This window comes from Dipodomys merriami, unplaced genomic scaffold, assembly GCF_024711535.1.
Source record: "Dipodomys merriami isolate MVZ:Mamm:240054 unplaced genomic scaffold, mDipMer1.0.p SCAF_13, whole genome shotgun sequence".
Taxonomy (NCBI): Eukaryota; Metazoa; Chordata; class Mammalia; order Rodentia; family Heteromyidae; genus Dipodomys; species Dipodomys merriami.
In genome coordinates this window covers 6041521-6062498 of record NW_027202604.1, presented here as the reverse complement: position 1 = coordinate 6062498, position 20978 = coordinate 6041521, and the positions used below count along the sequence as shown (strand labels likewise).

The following is a 20978-nucleotide window of genomic DNA, read 5'->3' as shown; positions in this document are numbered from 1 at the left end:
CATAGAAACCCAATTCTTTGGGCCAGTGATAAGTGGTGATGTGGCTTCTTCTGTCAACACAAAGTATTCTACATGACTCCTCCCATTCTTGTTTCCAGGTACTTCAGAGGATTGAGCCTAGAGTTAGTGTAGTACTAGGTGCTAAGGAAGTATCAGAGACTAAGAAACTTAGTGTACCTGTCTATGATCTCGATCATTCTTGGGTAGAAAGGGGAGTTGAGTTGAGGCAAGTTTAAACACCTGCAGCCTCTTTCAATTGCTCCCTCTAGGGGCAATTACTCGGAAGAAAATAAATAAACGCAAATGGCAGCAACATTTGTCTTCCTCCATAATTCTCAGGGGGCATCAGGAGTGTCCCGTGAACTCCTGGCACAAAAACCATCCATCACCGCAACAGTTTTCCCATACATTAAGGACTAGATTTGCATTCTAAACGATTTCTTCCAACAGCTGCTCAAAGATAACTGCCAGGGAAGATCATAAAATTCAACTTGGCAACAGAATTTCAGAAAAGAGGTCCTGTCAGCCCAGCTGTGCTTATCTGAGTGCACAGCATGTATAAACGCTCCTCTAGCTCCCTGCTTCTGTGGTCAGCTTCTGTAGGCCTGATCTACTGCAGCTGAAAATTGAATTCAGCTCCACTGGTGTGTGTGTGTGTGTGTGTGTGTGTGTGTGTGTGTGTGTGAGAGAGAGAGAGAGAGAGAGAGAGAGAGAGAGAGGCAAACTGATCCATGTGAGTTGGATATTTGGGTGCAAGGATTATATTAATATAGTAGATATCTTAGTGGGTCTACTGATAAAGCAACCTGTCCCAATCTTGGGGCCCTCTCTCGACAATAAGGTTTGTTTGTATAGTTGACCCCCACACAATACAAGTTCAGGGTAAATCTTAGAAAAGTTATTTTCACGGTTTCTAATTGTTCTACCTTCAAGACCCAGTAAAGCTAAAGATGTAGATAAGGCTAATCCTAGTCTTGGCATTATTAATTGTGCAATTTGGGGGCTAGTAAATGGTTTTAAACTTTTATGTGTCTCAGATTTTCACTCATGAGTAATAGAATGTAGAACTACCATTAGAGACATCCCTTAAAGTCAATGGCGGGGAGGCTATCGTAAGCAAAACAGGAAATTTAAAGGAAATATTCAGTAGCAATTTTCTTTACCCCCTTAGGTTTGATCTTAGCATGAGAAAGGGTACTTTTTTCCTACTCACTTTCAAAATTACAAATGATGTGGCAGTGGCAAAGACTGCAGCATGTCCAATGTTTTTTTCCTTTAGTAATATGATTGAATGTTAATTGGGTTCTCCTAATACAACCTATCATTTTGGCCAAGTTGTTCTTTGGGGACAAACATGCCTATTAATTAAGTGAATTAAAAATACAGATAGACGCCTGATGCCAACTATTCGCACCTTTAATTCTAACTACTCAGTAGGCTGAGATCTGAAGACAGTGGTTCAAAGCCAGCCTGGGTAGGATAGTCTAAGAGACTCTTTGTCTCCAATAAACCACCAGAAAACCAGAAGTGGTGCTGTGGCTCATATGGTAGAGCACTAGCCTGGAGCTAAAGAGTTGAGGGACATCATGCAGGCCCAGAGTTCAAGCCCTTCGACTGACAAAAAATAAAATAAAACATAGATAAGTAGATAAATAGAGATGGATAGATAGATAGATAGATAGATAGATAGATAGATAGATAGATAGATAGATAGATGATATACAATTAATTCTAGAAGCTACGTATGGCTTTTCTTGGTAACTGACAGGTTGATCTGGGCTTTTCTCTTTCTTCTTTTTTCACTTTAAGCTACAAGAGCTTGTGTAATAAATGCAACCTTGGCCTAACTTTTTTTTAAAATAGTATCCAATGAAGGGCTGTTTGGGTATCAGACAGATGCCCTTTAAAGTTATACAGTAGACAATAGAGGCACAGCTATACTTATATATAAACTCATACCCTACTGACAGATTCATGAAATGTTTCCTTCTATAGTAGCAGGAGTAGAAGACAAGTGGAGTCAAATGTTGAGTGCACCCAAAGTTTCTCAAAAGGAATTGGCCTTTAATTTCAAATAAGACAGCTTTTCTTGGGCAAAAGACAGACATTTTCCAACTGCTAAGGCATGGCTTGGTTCTTGTGGGGAGAAGTTTCTGTGTCAGCAGTTCACTGGACAGGTGCATGATGAAGTGACTTCCCTGCTCATGTTAAATGGTAAGGTGCTTATTTCCCAGTTTGTGGGGAAGATTTAAAGCTGCAACATGCAGGATGAGGGCCACCTGCTCTCTCTCTCGCTCTCTCACTGGTGGTTTGGTAGTACATCAGTGATTTCAGGCTCTTATGATGGCTTGTGGCCTCATTTGTCATTGCAGCTTTATGCATAACTCGTCAATTTATGGCTGTGATTATATTCATCTTCATGGACTACAGAGCCTGGTTCTGAATCACTAAGTCTTTAACCCTAACATTTCTGGACCTGCATGAGGCAGTTGAAAAATTACAAATCCAGAGGCAAGTGATATTCTGGACAGACAAATCATAAATTTTGAAGGCTATTTGTCTTTGTACATACTTTGATTTGCTATTGTAAGAGTTTCACACATCCAACAGTACCCAGAACAGTGCCTACCAGCCAGTGCAGAATTAACTCAATATCTGCTGAAATAATTCTGTAAGAGATAAACAGAAATATAAAAAATAAGTTGAAGGTGAGTGTCAGTAGCTCACACCCGTAAACTTAACTATTCCGGAGGCTGTGTTCTGAGAATCAAAGTCTGAAGCCAGCCAGGACAGGAAATCCATGAGACTCCTATCTCCAATAAACTATGCAGAAAAAGCTGAAAGTCATGTCATGGTTCAAGGGGTAGAGCACTGCTCTTGAGCACAAAAAAGCTCAGGCCCTGAGTTCAAACCCCAGGACCGGCAAAAGGAAAAGCTGAATGTTGAAGTTGCTTGATAGGTTTTTATTTGTAACATTTATTAAGCAATTTATATTATACATAACCAATATACTGAAACTTGCACAAATCTTTGCATTTCATTTTGCATATTTGGTGTAAATTGTTTTCATTTTGAAATATTTTTCTTCAGGCTTTGAGAATCTATATTGGAGCTACAGCAGGAAGGAAGCAAAGAAAAGTTCTGTTTCAAAGGATATCTTAAAATCTAGTATTGGAAATCTTTATTCAGTTAAATGTGATGATGAATCGGCCATTTCTGTTTTTGCAATCTGTGTTATTCATTATTCTGTATTCTCCTGCCTGCACGCATCTTTTCATGTACCTCCTCTTCCACTGTTGATATATTACAATGCACATATGAAATATCTGTTGACTTTTTCCCATGAACAATGGTTTATTATATAATCATCCATCATGAAACCATATAATAGGATGTAATAATATAATACCACACATCCAAAGGTAGGATGGTTCCAGGCTTAATCCACAAGCTCATGACCTCAGCAAGGGCTCAGGGCCCCCGTCTTTCCTCTCTGCTACCCCTAATTTTTAAGCCCACTTTCATGATTGAAAGACTGTTTCCTCACTATGCCATTCTAGAATCACAGGTGAAAGAAAACTATACCCATAAAACAAGGTATACTTTTTCCCCTTGGTGTTCACTCCTTTTGTATCTAAAATAGACTTCATAATTGTTATTTTAAATAAAATAATCCCAATGATTGTACATATTTGTATGACACAGTGTTATATTTCCATTCATGTATACTTTGTGCACTGATTAGCTCAAAGTAATTAGCATGGTTGCTAATTATGGCTGTTCATTGTGGTAACAACATTCAAAGTTCTCTTTCAGGATTGTGAAATAAGTCATGTGCTACTATGAACTAACTATATTTGAACTACTTCTTTCGGCCCATCTATAATATTGTGCCTTATAATTAAGCTCCATATCCTTTTTACTCTCCTCCAACTCTGGTATCTACCAATTAGCCCTTAAATTCTGTCAAATCAACTTTCTTTCTTCAAGAGCACGTTTCAGTGATATCATGTGTGTCTTCTTAAATAATACAGGTACATGCTGTTTTAAATAGGATTTCATTATTGTTTAAGGCTGAGTAAATATTCTGCTATATATATGCATATATATAAAATACCTTTTTAAATCCATTTATTCCTTCATAGACATTCAGCTGATTTTATATTGCTAATTGTGAATACCACTACAATAAACCCAGGAGAGCACACTTACGGCTATCACTGTTGTATTCGAGCCATGACTCCAGTTCCTGCTCTTGGTTGATTAACTGGAGATATAAGACAAGAGTCTCTCAGATTTGTCTGTCTAGCCCCATATCTGAAGACCTAATTCTCCTCAGCAGATAGGACTATAGGCATGAGACACAGCCCATCTAGGCTTCTGGATTTTGACCACTCTGATGGCTGTGCAGTGGGTAACTTAGTGCTGATTTAATTTGCATTTCCCTGATAAAATACTGTGTGGAAGATCTTTTCTCATGTGCTTGTTTTCCATCTGTGTATTTGCTTATAATAGTCTACAGTGCAGTTTTCATTAGGTTACTTTTATCTTATTGTAGAATTATAGGAATTTCTTATACTTTTTTCTTTTAGTACTGGATTATAAACTCAGGGTTTTGGGACTTGCTATGAGTGTACTATACTACTTGAGGATTTTCTCTGCAACCAGGGGTTTTTTTGCGTTCTGCCTGAGGCTAACCTGTCACCATAATCCTTCTATATTTGTCTCCTGTGTAGCTGATATGTTATACTTTGGATAGGGGTATTTTCTCAATGTAAACTGTATTTGCTCTAAGTGTGTGGTTTGTCATTTGGTCTTTGCACAATGCCATTCATAAAATAGATTAAAAAAATTGTGTTGACGTCCTTTCTTTCATCAGTCATCCCTTTGATATTTAAAGTATCACCAGTCCGAGGATATTAAGATGCCCTCCTCTGATATCTCCTAGGACTTCTTTGTTTTGCATTTAGATCATGAGTTTCTTTAAAGTTTGTGATTTTTGACTCCAGGTTTTTTTTGGCATATAAATGTCAAGTTATGCCAATATTACTTTTGGAAAAGACTAGTAGCCCTACTCTTTTCATTATGTAGGTCCCTTCTGGAGCTCTTTTTTGTTTTGCTTCATTTGCTTTGGCCAATAATAAGCTGGTTCGGACTACAAAACTTCATAGTAAATTTCACAGTTGATTGGTGCTTTTTCTTTCCTTTTACCATTATTTTGGCCGCTCTGAGCCTTTGTCTCTCCAAATAAACATTAGATTCATGTCTTAGAATTTTAATTGATTTGGCATTGAATGTATGGAACAAGATGAGAAGAACTGAAATCTTGATAATATTAAATATTTCTATCCACAGACATGAAGTATGTCTAATTATTTAGTTCTTGTTTAATTTATCTCATCAATGTTATAGCTTTACTGTGCAGATATTTTTATACATCCCTTGTTTATTATTTAAGCAGTTAATTTTTGGAGGTATTTAATAAATGTTTGTGTCCTTTTAATTTCAAATTCTTCCTGTTCATTCCTGTATATAAAATAACAATCATCTTATATATAAACATTGTGGTCTAAAACTAGATTATAGTTTCTTATTAGTTCCAGGTGAATTTTCTTCCTTTTTCATATTTTTCTATATAGATAAACATGTCATCTGTGAGAAAAGACAGTCTTATTTCTTCTTAATCACTATACTTTGTTTCTTTTTCTTGTCTACTGCATTTGCTTTCCCAAGGCTTAAAATGATCAAATGCTGTTGATTTAATATGGATTCATAGCTATAGAATACAAAATACATTTTGGTTCTCCTAATGGCAGTTAGATGTAGCCAAACACATTTGTTCTGAAAGCAAATTGGCTTTGTGTTTATTGTGTATGTATGTATTGTATATGTGTGCCTGTGAGTGTTTAAAAACAGACTGATCTATATATCTTGTAAAAGTACTATAACCTCTACCAAGATTGTTTGATGTGTCAACAGTGACAGCACCCAGGACAATAATTGCCATACTCATCATGTATTCCAAGCTTAATGATTTTCAAGTTACCTGTTCCTTTAATCATGATGAGAGCATACCAGCCATCAGAAGTGATCAGCATTGCATTCTAGATGCTCATCCCTCTTGGCTTCTGTAGGCCTTGGGTTCTTTAGGCTTAGGTCCTTAGTCTGTGGCTATCTTTGTCTTTTTTCACATGCTTGCCTTATTCTTCTTCTATAAAACATGCCCATGTGCTGAGCACTGAAGGCTCATGCCTGTAATCCTATCCATTCAAGAGGCTGAGATCTGAGGATCACAGTTCAAAGCCAAGCATGGGCAGGAAGTCCGTGGGACTCCTATCTTCAATAAGCTATTCAAAAAAGCTGGAAGTGGTGCTGTGGCTCAAGTGGTAGAGCACTAGCCTTGAGCAAAAAGAAGCTCAGGGACAGTGCCCAGGTCCAGAGGTAGTTCAAGCCTTAGAACAAAAAAAAAGTCCCAATGAGACTCTTATCTCCAATTAACCACTCAAAAACTGGAAGTGGAGCTGTGGCTCAAGGGGGTAGAACGCCAGCCCTGAGCATAAGAGCTCAGACACACCTCCCAGTCTCTGAGTTCAAGCCCCACAACCAGAAGAAAAAAGTACCTGTGTGTTGAATGCATAAATATTTAAGTGCAAAGATAGAAAAAAATCAAACAAATAAATAAATCTTCTCTTCAACCCAAAGAACACTGATAGTTTAAGTTTCAGGAAATGGAAGATCAATGAGCAGAAACACCTGTAGAAACTTCCGCTTTTGAAGTTTATAGAATTAGCTTAAGTACACAACTATAAATAGGCTTCAAAAATGGGTCTCTGTAATTCTTTAGTAGAAACCACATTTCGGAATTACATTTATAAACTTCACGCTTGATTTTCCTCCTAGCATCCAAGCAGCTTGCATCACTGAATCATTCTTGAAGTTCTTTTGTTGTCTTAACACATTGAATTAGCTCATTACAGCTGAATATATAGTGGAAAATAGCATCTGTTTTCACTATAATAATATAATAATTACTTACCAGTAACAGAATAAAGAGCAATTTGCAAAAGCTAATCATATTTGTGCACTTGTCTACAAAAAATAAATTGTTAATATATGCCCAATGGGGAAAATCATTTGCTGGCTTAAACAGTAGAAGCTGAGATTTCAACAAGCATCACTTAGAAAACTGCTGTAGTTAAGGTTGGAAGGCACTAACTTGCCATGAAGACACAAACTTATTAATGCTGTAAAGATAGTTTGATCCTGGTATATTCAAAGAACATAGGGATTCAGATAGTATCAGAAAATTAGAAAAGCACATGTTCCATATTTTTTTTTATTTTATGAAACAAAAATATTTTATGAATTCTTAACTTTTACTTTTCAGCACTAATCACAAACACTCTTGGGAAAACATATGCCCCCCCCCTCAAAAAATTGAATCTGCCTTTAATAAAATAGTTTAGAAATTTGAAATTCAGATTTTGAAATTATTGAGTATAAAACGTGTCAAAACCTTAGTTGAAATATTCTCACTAAATTAAAACTTTTAGTTTGTTCCTCCACATTAAAAAGCTTAAGGGTTCTTGAAGTTGAGAAATTATTCAGGCTGGTGGAGACCAGAAGATGGTACTTTAACTATGGTCCCTTAGATGCTAAATGCTGTTGTCTGAAGGAAACAACCTCATCAAGAAGCAAAAGCTTTCTGAGCTTTCCAACTGTTTCATATTAAGAAAAGGCATATGCTCTACAATTCCTCTTCTTCAAAAGAGATCATTGGATAAAAGGTCATAGAAACTAGAACCCTTCTCTTCCAGAGGTAGCAATGAATCCTCAAAATACCCCTCTGATGATTCCTCTGCCTTATTGTGTAAGAGCTGGTCAGAAAGCAGTTCCCTGACCTCCCTTGCCTGATAGTAGATTATAAGAAGAATCCTGTCCTATCAATGGAAGGAAGAAATCCTACATAGGAAGCCCTTGCTGAATCCTTCACTTACCCTACTACCTTTAGATCATGTGGTTTTAGTCAATCATTTTCTGCATTAATATCCAGTCTCCATCAAGATAAGAATGAAATTTTCCGTGGACCTTTGAATATCTGTTTGGAAGACTCCTGTCTGATATTAATCATTGAGTAAATAATCTGGTTTATCTGTCTTTTTATAAGAGTACCAACAATGGCCCTGATGAAGAGTGAGATTTACCTGCCCTTCCTCTCTGGTAGTAAGAAGACAGATGGCATACTCAAACATCAGGTCAAATAGTGGTACATATTTTTGTTCCTATATTTATCAAGGAAAGAGAAAGATCTTTATATGTAGTTCCTTTAAATTTCCTTTTTCTAGAAGCCAGGATGAAATCTATTCAACTAGCAGTCTTAGTTCGACATGGTAATAATATTCATTAAGACATGGCTCCTTTTTACGTTCAGTCAGCCTCTGATTAGTACTCACTTCCTGCTTTTCTGCTTTTGACCTGCCCTTTAATAAGGTTCTTATAAAAGGCTAATTTCATCCACTGCAATTTTAACTCAGAGAGAATAACCTCACTGCCAGGTTTTGAGAACACCTCACTTTACTTTCCTGTAGAACATTCTGCTGTGGTAGTGATAGACCTTAAATCATTATGAACTTAGCCTCCAGAGACCAACTGATGAGACATAATATCATATATAGTAGGGGGAAATTGTTCTTTCTTTCTAATTACTTAATTTTAATGTGAGGATGGAAACTGGACTTATGTAGTTGAAAAGTAAAAACCTAAGCACTATACAAAAATATTTTTTTCAAAGCTGAAGGACACAGTCTACACTATCTCAATAAGAAATCTGTAAATACATTATCCCCATACATTATTAGCTGGAATCATAGTTCATTCATTCAAATGCTGCAGCTGCCTAAGGATTGTGTTTCAATGTTTAAACAGGAAACAGAATCTTAAATTTGTCTTACAAATGACATTTTTCAGTGACTTCACTTACCATTTGTTGCTGATTAATTCCCCAACATAACTGTAGCTTAGACTTCATCTGTAATCTCCAGACCACATACTCCAATTATGTTTGGTCCACAGTTGCTATTCATTGACTCCTTTGTGGATAAATGAACAGCTGAAAAGACTGAGTACTGTTGGACACTACCAGATCAAGGTCCTTGAGGTTATTTATCATTTTATTCCTCACCTTTCTCCAGTCAAAGTACTTAAGAAAACCATTATGGTATCTAACACTGACAAAACACCTAGCTTCAGTAAAATCTTTGTTTTGTGAAGCCACTTTTGGATCTCATAAACAACTGTACATTTTAGAGGGTGATATTTGGGAGAAGACCATTGAAGAGGCAATAAAAAGGCAGATTTATTCATTACAGATTATGAGTCCTACACAGCTCAGAAAGGAAGATCACTCTTGATTTGTGTAGAGGTGGAACATTTAGTCATTTGCCAACTGCTTTTCTTTCGCAAATTCAGGGTACATATTTCTATGTTGGTAAGATTGACAATAGGTTATTGATGTTATATTTTCTTTGTATTTCTTAAAACATAAAACACTCCATTTTCAAAGTTTGCAAATGACATTAACAGTATAGTAGCATTTCTCAAGTACTGAAATTCATATATGCATTAAAAAAATGGTCTTTCAGATAACCCTTCAAATGCAGAGTCATCACTGGAATTAATAACTGAATTCCCTGGATTAAAAACACCCAGATAGTTATTCACTAAATGTTTTAAGCACTCTCCATTTTATTCCTTTGCTATATTGCATGCAAAGAGAGCTCCCATAAATAGCACAATTTGTGGTTGATGATAAGCTTCTTCCCAGAGGAAAAAAAAATAATAGTTTGTGTTTGTGCCAGATGCTTTTCTCGCATTAAGTGCCATAAAAAAATCCCCTGAAGTGTGTTCAACAGATAGGGCAAAGTGCCAAAGAATGGCAGAGAATGAAGTTGAACTCTGTTCACATACAAAATCCATTGAGACACCATATGCATATTTCCATTTAAAAATCAGAATGTGAAATTAATTCAGCATGTACTTAATAGGCAACTATTTAGAAATGTGTAGAAGATCCAGGGACAGAATAATGAATAGTATCAACTCTTCTCTCTGTGGTGGGAATTGTACTCTATCAGAAGAAACAGATATTTGAGGACAATCCCATGACCAGAGGAGGTGACCTATTGTTACCAGACAAAAGAAAGGTGCTCAAATATAATTTCTTTTTGAGGCACTTTCCTTAAGATCATTCAAGGTAGGCTGTTGCTCATGTATCTTCACTGCAAGTAGTTCATTCTAGAAAGCAGACAGAGATGGAGACGTGGCTAGAAGACAAAGATGAGGTTAGTTAAAGGCAGCACACTTATCCATCCAGGCTGTAAAAGTTTCTCTCTGCTACGGATACCAACACCTATCACAACTTGACCTTGGGACATAATTAGCTTCAACATTTCTAACTCATGCTACACTTTAACAAACAGTATGTGACAGTCACACCCTGAGAGAAGTGTGAAGCATGGATTATGAAGGGATTTTGTGCCCTGGTTGAGTAGTTAAGGCAGATGGATTTCTCCAGTTTTTCTCTCTTCTGTACAAATTGGAAAGTTTTACAGTTATCAAATTAGAACTCAATTAGAAGTAGTTCACCAGAATCTGTTTCTTTTGGCTGCATTTAACTCCGTGTGCCAGCATCCAAAGCCCACCATTGTCCTAGTTACTACCTAGTAAGAGCTCTACATTTTCATAGTAGTTCCACATAAACAAACACAATGGTTGCTTCCATAAAAACAGCAGGTAGGAACTCTCAAGTTAGCTTTTCTCACGCAAGCTAGCCCTCTCTACTCTCTGATTCACATTCAATACTTGAAAACAAACATTAAATACTTAATGTTTAGCAATAGCAAAGTGTGTGGATGAGTTGAGAAGCTTTGAAAAGATAAGTGAGCCTATCTAGACTATTTTTCCCAATTATATAATTGCTCAGTGACAAAGTATTTCTCTGCTCATAAAGGTAAGAGCTCCGCAATGTAGCTTAGAAAAAGAAACATGCCTCTCTCTTCCTTCTCTTCATGCTTAGAGATTTTTTTCCCCTCCTTGATTAGTGGTTGTATATGAAAATTTCTCTACTCTTGTGCTTTTATCTTTTTTTTCTTTTCTTTGCCTGTGGCTTTGGCTGTTCTTTTCTGTACTGAACATCATAAAAAAATGCAAATACATTTAAAGAAAATCACGTCAATCACTTGAGCTCACAAAGAATGTCCTTAATTGAGTTGGGTTTTTCACTTGGGACACAAGGAAGTAGATTTCCATTTTATTGTTAATGTGGACTGCTATTTACAATTGAAATTGTAAGATCACAAGATACAAGAAACTATTAAAATTTTCAATATCTATATCTTGCCTTTTTCCCTGTTGCATAAGACAATTTCTTTCTTTGGGTAAGAAAAATCTAGAGCAAGGTCTTTAAATTTCTTCTTCCAATTTTTAGTAAAAATGAAAGAGCAGAAAAAAAAGACTCTTGGCCTACCAGAGCTGTTTGCCTGTTGTCCCATGGTTTCCAAAGAAGAGCCAAATAGATAAAGAAAGAGCCTTAAAAGGAAATCAGTCTGTTGAAAATAAAACAGTGGATTATCTGGTGGTGAAGCTGGAGCAGCAGGACATTTCAAAAGACCTGGCCTCAAAAAAAGTAATAATAGAAACAAAGGTAAATGGTTCTTTGATACATTGACGTTTTAGGGTTTAATTTTTATAATGATGTTGATCATGGCAATGGGAACAATGATGATTGTAGAGCTCAGGGTTCCTGGCATCCCTACAAATGAGAATGTAGCAGAATACTCAGCACAGAGGCAAAACAAAAAAAAAACAAAAAAAACAAAAAAAAAACAGTGTAACAATAATTGCTTTGGATAGGAAAGGTAAATTCAGGAAAGAGACTATTGTAAGGACTTGGAGATCACTTAGATGGGCACTTAGAATTGCAAGGAGGTTTCCAGGGTTACTTTGTGGTTTTTCAGGTCAGATCACTGGGATAGAAGTTCCCCAATTACATATATATTTGAAGTTTCAGTAGTTGACTCTTAGTATTCTTAAGGAAAGAAACTATAAGTACTTTTTCTTGGATAATACATATTGCACATATTTAGGTGTATTAAGGTTTAATCATTAAGTGATTACGCATTACTCTTAAAAACCTGAGCTTGTAGATGGTGGAAAAAGGGAGTTTCTTTCTACTCTTTGAATGTTTGATAACTTACATCTATGAAATAAATTCACAGTGGTCAGACTAATAGGAATAAACAGATGTACAAATTCATTTTATATACCTATAAGCCTCCACACAAAATATAAGATGAGAGGAAGGGCTCAATTGTTGACATTTAAATGGTTTCTAAGTCACAGAAGTGAATGGGGAGTTTGAGTTTCTGAGATAATAGGTTTAGTTATAATGGGTTATAGAAATGGATTTTAGGAGTAGTCTATAGGAGGACACGGAAAAAGGATGCAGGTATAACAAAGACTATGTATTACTTTTTATTTGAAATTTGTCAGTTGCAGCCCTCAGGAGAATAGGTGCTAGGCTTCCCGAAACTCTGAGTGAGGAGGGCATCACTATTAGAACTATAGTAAGAGTTAATCTTCTGAGGCTGGTGGGGTTCCAAGAAGGGGTTCAGTTGGTGACACTCACATCCCATTGTAGGAATATGTCTTTTCTGAGACAAGGAAATTCAAAACAATCTCTTCTCTGTGTTTTGGGAGGAAAGAAAGTACAAGGTAAAGGTCAAAGAGACCTGGTTGTATGAGACTGCTTTAAGTTAAAACACTCAGCATAGCCAAAACATCATACTTTAGGTTATTGTTTGCTAATTCCTAACAAATACATAAGGCATGACTCTTTGGGGAGGAAATCACTAGTTCTGAAAGTTTAATGTATTTCAAAATCACCCAAGGGCTTAGAAAACACCCATTTCTGAGTCCTGCCCCCATTTTGTCTGATTAATAAAATCTGGACTGGACACAGAGAATTTGCTTTTTTTTTTTTTTTTTGCCGGTTGTGGGGCTTGAACTCTGGGCCTGGGCACTGTCCCTCAGCTCTTCAGCTCAAGGCTAATGCCTTACCACTTGAGCCACAGCGCCACTTCCAGCCTTTTTCTGCTTATGTGGTGCTGAGGAGTCGAACCCAGGGCCTCATACATGCAGGGCAAGCACTCTACCACTGAGCCACCTTCCCAGCCCGAGAATTTGCATTTTTATCACTCTTCCAATCCAAAGGTAAGAAACTAAAACTATGGTATTGGGACCATAGTTTGTATGTGGGTGTTAAGTGGTATTGAATCCCATCCATATAATAATAGTATTTTTATTTTTTTATTTACTTTCATTTAAAGTTAATATGCAGTGGTGTGATAGTGTCTCATGCTTATAATTATAGCTACTTAGGTGACTGATGTCTGAGGATCAAGGTTCAAAGCCAGCCAAGGCAGGAAAGTTCATGAGATTCTTCATTTAAGTTAACCAGAAAAAAGCCGTAAGTGGAGCTGTGGCTCAAGTGGTAGAGCAATGGCCCTAAGTTGGGGGTTGGGAGGATCTCAGGGACCAAGTATAGTTTCTGGCCCTGAGTTCAAGCCCCAAGACCAGCACAAAAAATTAATATGGAATAAAAATGATATGTATTCTTTGAAATCACCTGGGTCCATGAAAATTAACTGATAATGGTAAGTATACATGCTTTCCAATGAATTTCCTTATTTTGCAAAGCATATTTAGTCAGATTTTGTAAAAGAGATTTAAAATAAAGGAATGTAGGCTTTCGGTGTTAATGACACAAAATGATACTCTAATATTAGATTTCCAATGAATATTAGTAATTTGCGAAGGTGCTTCACATGCTTCGCGCTTGCGCATGCTCCCCCACCCCCCCAAGTCAGTCATGGCACTTGAAATCAGGGCCTGGGCTCTGTCCCTGAGCTTTTTTGCTCAAGGCTAGCACTCTACCACTTTGAGCCACAGTGCCACTTCTGGTCTTCTGGTGACTAATTAGAGATTAGAGTCTCATAGACTTTCCTGCTCTGGCTGGCTTCAAACTGTGATCCTCAGATCTCAGCCTCCTGAATAGCTAGGATTACAGATGTAAGCCACTGGTACCTGGGTAAAGGTCCTTTTTACTTAGAGAAGTCAAGTAAATGTGTGGGTATATTAAAATGACAGAACCTCTCTTTCAAATGGTAGCCACTTAATAATTAATTTAATCTATTTTAGAGCATAGGAATCTTTAAACTAAAAGCTGTCCTGAAACATGGAAGATGACACGTGAAGATTGTCTTGCTGGCTACTGATGACTAGCAGTAATGATGTGCAAAATGGCATCAGCCATTCTGCAGGAATGTGCCGGTCTAACTGCAGCGTCGGTCCTTACCTCTGGGATGACACTAGTCAGATATTGCCGTGTCATGAGGTAGTTTAGGATTACCAGAGTGACTTTTATTATGAGCCATCCTCACATTCCTCTTACAATATCAAAGTTAGTTGCTGAAGCCCAGGTCTTACTCCCTCTCTTACTTCTATGTGTGCTATGGGTTCCATTCCAATATAAGCATACGTAATTGTGATATGCAGTCTAATATCAGCATGTAGGTAGGGTTTTGTGACCTTGAAATGAATCCTGTTAAAAAATAAATGACCATTTGCTTGTATCTTGATGGCTCCCAAGTTTCTGGGTAGGCACTCACTCAGACTGACTAATCTGATATTGGAAACAACCTGAGAGGAAGCATGCTATGTATGCCTGGAGAGGCCAAGGAACCCCAAAGTGCCGCATTTGCCATCTGCTGCTTTTTAAAAAGTCTCTCAGCAGGCTCTCCATTTAGACTTTAGCTTTATCTACAGTCACAGAAAGATTAGATGTGACTGAATAATCTCTCCAATCCAGTCAAGTGGCCTAAAGATAAGGAGAGCTAGCTGGGTTTTCTTGCCTTCCACACCCCTTTATATAACTCATCTGGAGCAAGGTGTTTTTATGAGTTAGGGTGCCTATCTACATAGATTGGATACATTTATATTGGGACAACCCAAATACGGTCCAAATTCTAAGAGCATTACTTTAAGTCAGTGTTGCAGAAAACTTTAAAATACATGGAAAGAGCATGGGTGTACAGACATGAGGTTGCAACGTCACATGCTTACTGTCACTCGAAATGCATGCTTCCTCCACAGTCACCATGAAAACAGTCTCCTGGGTTGCCAGCATCCCATTATAATCCATTTCCTGAAAGTGTATTCAGAGTACCTTGGACCTGCCCATCACTGATACTTTGCCCAACTCTTGAGAGCTGATGATGTCTGACAGTTATCAAAGTGCTTTGAGACTCTCATTTAATGAACAAGTGAATTTGAGTGTGTATTTTGTCCATTTTAAGATATCTGGTGTCTCAACAAGGAGCTTAGCTAACTCTTAGTCCTTCTGTCCTTCCCTACTCCTCATGACTTCTGAACCATTTCTATCACCAGAGAAGGTTGATCTAGCCAGACTTGTGCAGGGAAGGGTTTTCTTTGTGCCTTTTCCTGTTTTTACTGTTATGGGAGTTCCTGTGGAATACTTTTTTCATATCAAAAATATTGACATTAGAGATAGGACTGGTGGGTCATGCCTGTAATCCAAGCACTCTGACGATATGACAGAGTCAGCAGCATCATGGGTTCTAGGACACCCTGGGCTACAAAGCAAGGCTCTATCTCAAAAAATCTTTCTCTACTTTCTGTGAAAGGATATCGATCTTCTTCTAACTTATGGCAAAATAAAGTGTGTTGTTTTATTTGAAATGCAACTGAAAATGTAGCTGTGCTAGGAACCTTTAAAAGGTGGTATAAGAAGTAAGTGGGGGGCTGGGAAGGTGGCTCAGTGGTAGAGTGCTTGCCTTGCATGCATGAGACCCTGGGTTCGATTCCTCAGCACCACATAAGCAGAAAAAGCTGGAAGTGGCGCTGTGGCTCAAGTGGTAGAGCGCTAGCCTTGAGCTGAATTGCTGAGCGACAGTGCCCAGGCCCAGAGTTCAAGCCCCACGACCAACCAACCAAACAAACAAAAAAAAGAAGTGGGAATGACACTGTTAAAAAAAACTCAGCCTATTTAACATACAGTAAAAACTTTCACTTTTATCACCAGGGGAAATGGCACTGGCAGGGAAAAGAAGAACTTTGTTGTAAAGGAAACTAGCTTTCCCTAGAGAAGATAACCAACTAGCCTGTGGATTTCATTAAATATAGCCCATAGCTCTCAAAAGATTTATAGCCAAAGGACTTGATGTATTAAAAGAGAACTAATCAGGAAAAAAAAATAGACATGCAATTCTGTCCATTAAAGTAGCTTTCCCCACAGAATTTAGTTAATCTAATTTGTCTCTGGTTTCTCAATGAACTACGCCATGACTGAACTTTCTATTTGGACTCACACTATGTCTTTTGGTGTTATGTGTTGTTGGAAAGATGTGTAACTGATGCATGAGTGCTCTCTGTTCAAACTGTTTCTAATATATAATTTCCTTGTCCAGTGTTCTTTCAATAAGGTACCTAGTCTTATAAGAATGTCAGAATGATGCAAATTAAAGTGTGGACTACATGGTTATTTATTAAGAATACAGCATAATGTAACACCCTATTATACTGCAGTTCTTGTGACTCAGAAGAAAAAGTGATTTTTCCCCCCAGTTGGAACATTTAGTTTAAATAAGCAATGGGAAGTAATGCGTAATCTAACAAAAATACTTCTCTACAATTATTCTTTTTTTTTTTTTTTTTGGTGAGATTATCCTATTCAAAGTTTTGATGGGAAAAACCTTCCAATCTAAGAAATCTTTCATCAGACTATCATCCCCATTCACAAAGGCTTTTTTTTCTGGATAAACATTCATAAATGTGTATTTATTTAAACATAGTTTTCCAATGTGTCTGTGTAATATGACCCTAAACCATAGTGTTAGTAAAATAAAAACTTTGGAAATTTTTGGGGAAGGGGAGAAGATATATCCATTCAAAAACAATGTCCGACAATACAGAGCAAGGAATTACACTGGACCCATTTGGTGTTTAAAACACATTGGAGTCTCCAGTCAGCAAGCTCTGGCTGGAAAGATCCACATGTTGAAAGTGTGATGCTCCATCGAACCACTTCTAGGGAAACAGGAAACAAAGAGAAAGAAACAGGAAATCGCCCAGTCCTCTGCATGGCTCCATTTGGACTCTGACATTGAGACTGTGTTTGAACTCTCAGTCTTCAATGGCAGTCTCCAGGATGCCCACTTCCCTTGTTCCCACGCAGCTTTTCTTATAGATTACTTATGAGGGACTGTAATAATAGGACACATTACAGAAAGCCAAAACACATTTTCTGAACCAACTTGGTGAGGGCTACTCACTTCTAGGGCCCAGGTTAGTCTCTGGAAGCCCACCATCTTTGATGGCAAAACCAAGGCAATCCAGGTGTAAGTTCTAAAATTTTTTTTTCTTTCTCAGTTTTGCAAACAGATGCTGTTGATGTGCTAAGGTTCAGCTACATTACCCCTTAAGAGAAGCCACCGAATATTGCTTCTTTTTTTCTAAGGTCTCAGAAGTTGATTCCCATTGCTTTCCAGCATCATTCTAACCAGAACCTCACATTTAGCCATGGCAATGTTTAGCTTGAACAGTACCTGTTATTGAAAGGGAGTCTATATTTGCATGAATACAGAGAATGCTAGTTTAGAAATGAGCCTGATTGCACAGTTCATTTTGTTCTCCTTTGTAGAGCCAGGCTGCGGCCCACTACAAAGGCACGAAACATGCCAAGAAGGTCAAAGCACTGGAAGCCATGAAAAGTAAGCAGAAATCTGTAACTGCCAAGGACAGCGCAAAGACTACCTTCACCTCCATCACCACCAATACCATCACTACCAGCTCTGACAAAACAGGTTAAGCAACAATCTTTGTTATTGTCGTTGTTGTGGTTGTTGTTTTGGGGGGTTCTCCCCTTTTGTCTAATCCCATGTCTGTGGAATTATGTGCCTGCTGCATCGATTCACACTTGAATCCATCTTTCTGTGTAATAATTGCTCCTTTGCATTTTTCCAGTGACCTTATGACAATCCCTGATTATCTTCCAGATTTTGCATTTTCAGGCAGTCCTGCAGCTGTTCAGAGGGACAGAATAATCATAAGTTCCCTGAAAGCTATCCCTCCCCTAACCTTTTATTTTCTAAGTAGACCTTTTCAGTGTGTATACTTAGCATTTTGTACACAGTATCTTAGCTTATAACTTCACAGCAGATTTGATTTAACTGTGAGTCCCCAGCAAAGTAAGCCAAATGACTCGAGAAAGAACATTACTACTGACAGGCCTTATTCTCATAAATTCCAAGCGTTGCATTGTTTTAAGTAGTGGCTGTGTAATTCTGGGCTCCTTATGGCTGAGTAACCTTCCCTCTACATAAACAGATAAGTGTTATTGATATCAATTGTTCTTTTTAAGAGTCTTCACACTGAAATAATGGTCTCTGAATGGCCCCTTGGGATAGCTCCTGCAAGCAACCAGCTTATTCACAGCATGGGAAATGAGTGGAGTTCACCTAACCTGGTGTCTTAAAATATAAGACCATCAGTCCTCAGATTTTATATAAAAGGCAGATCTGTATGATTTGTGAATGTTACTATAACAAGTCACTTCCAAGAATACGGGGGTAATGATGGCTATTTTCCAGTCTACAAATGGATCTTTGAGGAGAAGGAAGTGTTTATAATCTAGGGGTCCATGGATGGTAATGTCTTAATTAGAAGAGTATCTTCTTGCCATGACTTATGAAAGTGTAAGTTGCTACCAGTGAGTATATAGAGCAGATAACAACAACTTTGTTACAGATGGTAGCATCCACTAGACCATACATAAGCTCTTCTAAAGATCCGGAGGAATCAAAAAGGATCAGTGTAAATCTAAAGGGATGATGGATTGCAGGGACACATGGCATGTCTTTCAACCAAGATGTCCACTCTCTCCACTCCTCTTTAATGTATTATTGGAATCCCAGAGCAGTAAGGCAAGAGACAAACATAAAAGGGATCCAAATAGGGAAAGAAGTAAAACTCTCCCTCTTTGCAGATGACATGATCCTGTATTTAAAGAACTCCATAGACTTCTCCCCCAAGTTACTTGAGCTGATTTAAACCTTTGGCAGAGTAGCAGGGTATAAAATTAACACACAAAAATCAATAGCTTTTCTCTATGACAACCATAAGAAGAGTGAGGCAGTGAAATGAGAAAAAAAGCTCCATTTGTAATGGTATCAAAAAATAAAGTTAGCAACTGACTTAACCAAAGAGGTCAAGGACCTCTATGTTGAAAACTTTAAAAACCTGAAAAATGACATTAAAGCAGATTTACGGAAGTGGAAAAGCCTCCCATATTTCTGGATTGGAAGGATTAACATTGGAAAATAGCAATACTGCCAAAAACTATCTACAAATCCCAAACAATATCTATCAATATCCCAACAACATTCCTTAATGAAATAGAAGATTCAATCCAAAAATTTCTATGGGATAATAGAATATTCTGAATAGCAAAAACATTCCTTAGCAGGAAGAACAGTGCTGGAGGAATATCAATACCATATAAAACCACACACACACACACATACACACACACACACACACACACACACACACACACACACACACACACACACACACACACACACACACAGAGCTTGGTGCTGGCACAAGTACAGGCCTGAGGACCAAAGGGATAAAATTGAAGATCCAAAAATTATCCCACAGATCTATGGCCACCTAATCTTAGATAAAGGAGATAAAATTATCAGATGGAAGAAAGACAGCCTCTTTAAAAAATAGTACTGGCAGAACTGTCTATACACGTGTAGAAAACTAAAGTTAGATCCTTATATATCACCCTGCACCAGCTTCAACTCTAAAAAATCAAAGAGCTCTAGTTAAGAGCAGATACCCTGAAAATACAAGAAGAGATAGGGGATACACCGCTCAAAACTTCCTAAATAAAGGTCCAGAAACACAACAAATGAAAGAAAGGCTGGAAAATTGGGATCACATTAAACTGATGAGCTCTGCATGGGAAAGGACATAGCTGGTAAGATAAATAGAAAGCCCACAGATTGAGAGAAGATCTTCACTAGCCATATAAGAGACAAGGGCCTCATATCAAATATATACCTAGAACGCATCTTGAATAATATTACTGCTACCATCATTGCGCATTCTCCATCTATGCCAACCCTTCCCATCCTCTCAAATAACCTACTCTTTTCATATATGTACATTGAGTGTTATGATATAAACCTGCTCCCCTGTTCTGATAGGAAACACAGCTCTGAAACCACTCTGGGCTAGTTTTCTACAAAACTTAAATCCTTGGCAGAAGGAGAACGAGATAAGTCTCCAGGATCAAAGATCATTTTTTTTTTTTTTTAGAAAAAAGATTATAACTCTTCTGCTTAATGCACAAGGGTGTTCTGGGATTTACAAACTTATCCATTTATATAAATGTGAGAGACACATTAAATCACATTTTACTGGTTTCGCCAAACCATCTCAATAAAAAAATCAAATTATTTAGAAAAACCAATTCCAATTATATGTAAAAAAAAACAATGAGTGCTTTTGGAAAATGCAAAGCATGCAGCTCTTTGGTAGATGAGAAACGCTGAGGGAGCTGATATCAGGGGAAGAAGGACATCGGTAGAAAGGGAGCTGAGTTAGAAAGTTGCAGGTGTACTTGATGAGAAGAGAATTTGAACAAATATGTCCTCTTACTATTCTCATTCATGGATGTTTATGAATATAAATTATAGTTTACGCAATGCTCTAGGATAATTTCTACGTCTAAATGACCCATTCCCTATTTGGTTTTATTGTTGTTTGCTTTCTTTTGAGAAAGGGTCTTGCTATGCCACTTTGGGTGACCTGGAGTTCCCAGTACGTCT

General features: G+C 37.6%; 1 pseudogene; it reads left to right on the top strand.

Moving 5' to 3' along the window:
* Positions 1 to 20978, top strand: part of LOC138824645 (zinc finger protein 385D-like) — a 240256-nt pseudogene that overhangs the window by 59023 nt on the left and 160255 nt on the right.